The sequence below is a fragment of the Hypanus sabinus genome, unplaced genomic scaffold (assembly GCF_030144855.1).
Source record: "Hypanus sabinus isolate sHypSab1 unplaced genomic scaffold, sHypSab1.hap1 scaffold_771, whole genome shotgun sequence".
NCBI lineage: Eukaryota > Metazoa > Chordata > Chondrichthyes > Myliobatiformes > Dasyatidae > Hypanus > Hypanus sabinus.
Window position 1 is genome coordinate 72,084 of NW_026781622.1, and position 6,731 is coordinate 78,814.

Below are 6,731 nucleotides of genomic sequence, written 5' to 3' on the forward strand. Positions count from 1 at the left end.
TGTGGGGTTACAGAGAACGCTACAGTGGGACATACTGTGTCATCAAATACACCCATATTCGCAGCATGGTAAGAACCCAGCCACCCAAAACAAAAAACACTCTTCTAGTGATGTTCCCAACCGTCCTCTAGCACAACTTTAACAGGATGATCATTTCCTTGACCCGCAAATTAATCCAGTATGTTGACATCAACTTGAACCTCTGTTACTTTGAGGGCAATTGTCCCATTGCAATCAGTAAAGCCAAAGCAGGAGACAACATTACCGCACCAGAACACAATTAAAAGTCTGTAATTGTATCACATACAAACACTTTTAATTTGAAGATGAAGGTGATCCACAAGCCACACAGACATAATCATGAACAGATCAAATTAAACAATTATAATTGGTCAACAAAGATTTTCATGTTGCACCCAAGAATACCCACATAGATGTCTGAGGAGATTTAAAGCTCCTTTATATTTATCAATTATTTTACTGACAGGTGCTTCCCCATCAGCTTATTATTCATCCACATACTGAGAAATCTTACCACTGACACTTCCTCGAGACATTAATCCCATAAGTTAAAATCAAGTGCAAGTCTATTAATGCTGTTTGTAAACCACGTAATGTGTTTTAACGACTGAAAGCTTACAATCCTCATCAATCTGCCCACTGTTTGATCTATTAATTGTAAATTGCAGTTAATACCTCAAATCCATAAAGCTAAGTCATCTGTATATTGTGATTTACCCAGGGAATCCCATTTTCCCATCTCACAGAAAATATCATTAATCATAATATTAAATAATGAAGGGCTACAAATACTGCCTTGTGGGATTCCATTCTCTATCTCATAGACACAAACATGCCGACCGTTACTTGGACAGTCCATACAAAAAAAAACTCAGAAAAAAATACAATGACCCCCTTACTCCTAATTTAATCAAAAGTCCTTTCTTCCATATCATTTCCCTTTTCAGTCTCAATACTGCTATTACAACATCTTTATTTAATTGTGCTTTCCGAATATCATCTTCCAAACCTAAAACTGAATCTAATGTCATTTCACACTTCCAAAATCCACTCTAATAAAACACTTTATCACCACTCTTTCCAAAATATAACTCAAGCGCTTGATTACCATACATTCCATAAGTTTACATAAATGAGACTTTCACGATATAGGCCCTTAACTAGAAGGATCAAATGGGGATCTACCAGGTTTTCAGGCACTACTATTTCCATTTTCCATGAGGAAAGTGGATGCACAATTCAAATATTTAATATTTTACAAATGCAAATTATATACAATTACAATTTCAAATATCACTCTTTCCTGGAGACACCTGACCTGCATTATTAATAGACTTCTTCAATTCATACAAAGAAATCTCTCCATCTGTGATACTATCATTGCTGCAGCAGACTTCCAACACATCAGGGTATTCACTGAAAAAACATATCCCTACATTGTTTAACTTCTTCACTTAAATTATCCTGATTATGAATCTCATCAAATGACCCAGCCAGTAACACAACCTTCCCTGTTTCAGTAACAATCATTTTGCCCTCAATAATCAACACTGGAATATTATGATCCCCACAAATCCCCCCATTTTCTAAACCATATCCCAAACAATTCCAAGTTTGATATCCCTTCCAATATTATCTCCATATAACCTCCAGTAAATCACCTCCTTCCTCACCACGGCCTTTGCCCTTTTATTGTTAATAATGTAACTCGGAGACTGATGCACCATCACATAAAAACTCACATTTCTCCCAATTTGCTTCCTGTCCCGTTATAAATCCAAATCCAAACTCATAAAGACAGGAAGGATGACTGACGTTCACATAAACTAATCACCTTCCGAGTTCCCATTTGAGCGACAGGCACTGCAGCCAATGACAGCAGGCGTCAGTGTTAGGTCTGAGCTGCGATAGGCTGGAGGAAATCGGCCCATGACCAGCCCCCCCTCTTCCGCTCCATCGCCATGGCGGAGATCAGCGAGTCGCTTCTGTCGTTGTCGCCGGCCTCGGCGCCCACAAGGACGGGTGTGATTCCCCTTCGCGCCTCGGTGGGTCTGTTTCGGTGACGTCTGTGGTGGCTGACGAAACATGCTTTGTCAGGGAGCGAGCGAGGACAATGACTACAACTCCCAGAAGGCCCCACTGATGACGTTGTGGTGTTGTTTAGGGGTAAGGTATGAATGCAAAATGGAGGAAAATGTAATGCATTACGTTTTCTGTACTGTGTCGTGCCTTCAATAAACAATTAAACTAAAAGAGAGATTCCAGCGAGAAATAGAGAGAACACAGAACAATACAACACAGTACAGGCCCTTCGGCCCACAATGTTGTGCCGACCCTTAAACTCTGCCTCCCTAAGCTTAAATTCCTCCATATACCTGTCTAGTTGGCACTTAAACTTCACCAGTGTATCTGCCTCCACCACTGTCTCGGGCAGTGCATTCCACGCACCAACCACTCTCTGAGTATAAAATCTTCCCCCTTGAACTTCCCTCCCCTTACCTTAAAGTCATGTCCTCTTGTATTGAGAGTGGCGCCCTGGGGAAGAGGCGCTGGCTCTCCACTCTATCTATTCCCCTTAATATGAACTATACCTCTATCATTTCTCCTCTCATCAGCCTTCTCTCCAGAGAGTAAAGCCTTAGCTCCCTTAATCTCTGATCATAATCCATACTCTCTAAACCACACAGCATTCTGGTAAATCTCCTCTGTACCCTTCCACAACATTCTTATAGTGAGGTGACCAGAACTGGACAGAGTACTCCAAGTGTGGCCCAACCAGAGTTTTACAGAGCTGCATCATTACATCGCGACTCTTAAACTCTATCCCTCGACTTATAAACGTTAACACCCCATAAGCTTTCTCAACTACTTTGTCTACATGTAGCCCCAGATCCCTCTGCTCCTCCACACTTCCAAGTATCCTGCCATTTACTTTGTACTCTGCCTTGGAGTTTGTACTTCCAAAGTGTACCACCTCACACTTCTCCAGGTTGAACTCTATCTGCCTCTTCTCAGCCCACTTCTGCATCCTATCAATGTTTTTCTGCAATCTTTGACAATCCTCTTCTCTATCTGCAACATCACCAACCTTTGTGTCTTCTGCAAACTTGCCAACCCATCCTTCTACTCCCACATCCCGGTCGTTAATAAAAATCACAAAAATTAGGGATCCCAGAATTGAAACTTGTGGGACACCACTAGTCACAACCCTCCAATCCGAGTGTACACCCTCCACCACAACTCTCTTTCTGCCAGCAAGCCAATACTGAATCCACCTGGTCAAACATTCCTGGGTCCCAGACCTTCTGATTTTATGAATAAGCCTACCGTGTGGAACCATGTCAAATGCATTACTAAAATCCATGTAGATCACATCCACTGCACTACCCTCATCTATATGCCTGGTCACCTCTTAAAAAATCTCCATCAGGCTTGTTAGACACGATCTGCCCTTCAGAAAGCCATGCTGACTGTCACTGATCAGACCATGGTTCTCTAAATGCCATCCACCTCTGCGTGTTTCCCATTCCCCAGTGTACTATGACAGGTATATGTAGCCTCAGGTCCCCCGGGCGGGAGGGGGCAAGAGAGCAAATGCTCCGGGGGCCCTGGCCTTCATCCTATGGGGGGGGGGGGGAGAAGGTCTGTCACCCCTGTGGTGAGGCGCCTTGGTGGCTGAGGTGGGGCATTTCCTGTCTCAGGAAATCTCTGAGTTCTGCCCTCAGGCAGTTTCAGGTAAGGAAGGTGCAGAGGGTGGGTTGGTGTGGGCATAATCTGGCTGGGTGGGGCGGTCTGGGTGGTCTTGTTGCAGCTAGATTTGCCCCTGTAATGCAGAGAACGAAGTGAGATTGGGGAGAAAGACGGGGGAGTGGGGAGAGGAAAGAAGGGGGAGTGGGGCCTGTGAGAGAGAGGGAGAGAGGGCAATAGAAGGGAGTGTGGGGACCGGGAGAGAGACGGGGAGTGGATATGAAGAGACGGGGTAGTAAAAGAGAAAAGGGATTGTAGGGGGAAAGAGAGAGAGAGAGAGAAGGGAGAGTGTGGATTGAAAGAGGTAGAAGTCCGAGTGGGGAGATGAAGAGAGATGAGGAAGAATAGGGAATAAGTGACGAGTAAGGGCAAGTGTGTTGTGGAAGAGGGATTCCGGAGAAAGGGGAGTACAACAGTGTCACTCCACTCTTCAGGAAGCGAGAGAGGCAGAGGGAAGGAAACTGAAGGCCAGTTGGTCTGACCTCAGTGTTTGGGAAATGTTGGATTCGATTGTTAAGGATGATGTCTCAGTGCTCTTTGGGCAAATGATAAAAAGGGCCGTAGTCAGCATAGTTTCCTGACAAATCTGTTGAAATTCATTGAAGAAATAACAAGCGGGATCGACAAAAGACAATCGGTTGATGTTGTGTGTTTTGAATTTCAGGCCTTTAAAAAGGTGGCAGACATGAGGCTGTTTAACACGCTACGAGCCCATGGTATTACAGAAAGAGCCCAGCACAGATAAAGCAGTGGCTGATTGACAGGAGGCAGAATGTGTGAATAAATGGAGCGTTTTCTGTCTGGCTGCAGATGTCCAATGGCATTCCACAGGGGTCTGTGATGGGACCCATTCTTCTCTGCTATATGGCAATGACTTGGATGATGTATTTGATGGTTTTGCTGCAAAATCTGCAGAGGACATGAACAGAGATGGAGGGAAAGGTAGTTCTGAGGACGTAGAGAGGCCACAGAAGGAGCTAGACAGATTAGGATTGGAAACGGCAGATGGTATACAGAGCATTCATTTCATGAGGACTAAAAGGTAAAAGTAGGGACGAAATGTTGAAACATTAAAAAGCTCTGGTGAGGCCTCACTTGTAGTATTTTGAGCAGGTTTGAGCTGCTTGTCTTAGAAAGCATGTGCTGAATCTCGAGGGGGTTCAGAGGTGGGGCACGAAAATGGTTCCAGTATTGAACAGGTTGTCATATCACCATTGATGTCTCTGGGCCAGAATTCAGAAAAATAAGGGGTGAACTCGTTGAAGGAGGAGCCTTGATAGAGTGGATGTGGGCAGGGTTTTTCCTGTGATTGGTGGGTCTAAGACCGGATGAGACATGAGGGCATCCTGTTAGAACGGAAATGAGGAGGAGTTTCTTTAGCCAGAGTGGAGAATCTATGGGATTCTTTGCCACAGGCAGTGGTGGAGGCCGAGTCTCTCTGTACATTTACTACAGATGGTCATATATTACTGATTGTTCAGGGTGTTAAAGGATACGGGGAGAAGACAGGAGATTGGGTCTGTTGCGAAATTGGATCAACCAGGATGATATGCTGATATATTGAAACAGAGTGGATGGGCCGAATGTCCTAACCTGCTCCAGCACCTCATGGTCTTATGGACTTTCTGCCTTTTGAACACTTCTGTCTCTTTGGGATGTGTATATCCTGCGCTTTCTGAATTGCTTCCCGAAATTCCACCCATTCTTGCTTTGACGTTATCGGTGCCAAAGGTCTTTTCCAATCACTTTTGGCCAGCTCCTCTCTCAGGCCTCTGCAGTTTCCTTCATTCCACTGCAACACTGCATCTCCGTTGTGCTTCCCCTTCTCAAATTGCAAATTCAATCCCGGTTCATTGCATCACACCCTAACCAGAATAGCAGATCCCTTAGTGCAGTGGTCCCCAGCCACCAGGCCGCAATGCATGTTCTACTGGGCCGCGAGGAACCGAAATGATTTGGCGATAGTGGGTTTAACCACGAGCTGCTCTCTGAAGCCACCTCGCAGGCATTCTAGAAATTCTCCCCCGGGGCATCCAGCAGCAACCGGGCTTTCCCAATCTATTTGTGTACTGAAATCCCACATGACTATTGTAACGTTGACCTGCTGACTTGCATTTTCTGTTTCCCGTTGTAGTTTGTAGACTACGTCCTTACTACTGTTTGGGGGTCTGCACATACCTTCCACCAGGATTTCTTTGCACTTGCAGTTCCTCAGCTCTCCCCACAGCGACTCAGCACCTTCCGACCCTATGCCAGCTCTTTCTGATGGTTTGATTTTGTTATGTTTACCAACAGGGCCACGCTGTCAGTGATGCCCACAACCTCATGTATGCCAGTCCGCAGCTCTTCCTCCACGTCAGTTTGCACAATGCGCGCATTCAAATGTCATACCGTCAGTCCTGTGTTCAGCCTTTTAGATTCTGTGTGTCTTTTCCATCGCAACTCATCCTGTCGAATGCCAGGTTGCCCTATCAGCAGCCTTTCATTGCCAGCAGTCTCACAACATACTGTCTCTGTCTACAAACCAACTACCTCATCCTCGGCGGTAGCACATCGGTTCCCAAACCCCTTACCTAACTCACAAAATATCTTTTTTAGGGCCTGCTGACATTTTTAACTGTCATTGGTGCCAATATTTACCAACAAGTCTGGTTGCTCGCCCTCCCCCTTTAGAATGCCAGGGGCCTGATCGGAGTCATCCCTGTCCCTGGCACCTGGACACATCTCACCATCCGGGTGACTCTATCGCCAGCACAGAACCGCTGGTCGTTGGTTGACAACAGGAGGAACTCTGACCCTGTTACGGCGGAGGGAGGATCGGGTGAGAGTTAATGTTCTAGAAATGGAGGGGTTGTCTCATGGATCAGAGGGAATGAAAGGTTGGAGAGGCTTCAGTTGTTTGCTCTGTAGCGATGGGGGCTGAGGGGAGACCAGAGGCAGACTGACGCTGAGTAGAGATCTGA

General features: G+C 45.6%; 1 long non-coding RNA gene across 1 annotated transcript; it reads left to right on the top strand.

Moving 5' to 3' along the window:
* Positions 1-2,001: 2,001 nt before the first annotated feature.
* On the top strand, positions 2,002-4,565 carry LOC132390110 (uncharacterized). The gene is made up of 2 exons (XR_009510782.1): positions 2,002-2,187; positions 4,433-4,565. It is a non-coding gene; the product is annotated as an uncharacterized LOC132390110 (long non-coding RNA).
* Positions 4,566-6,731: the final 2,166 nt, after the last annotated feature.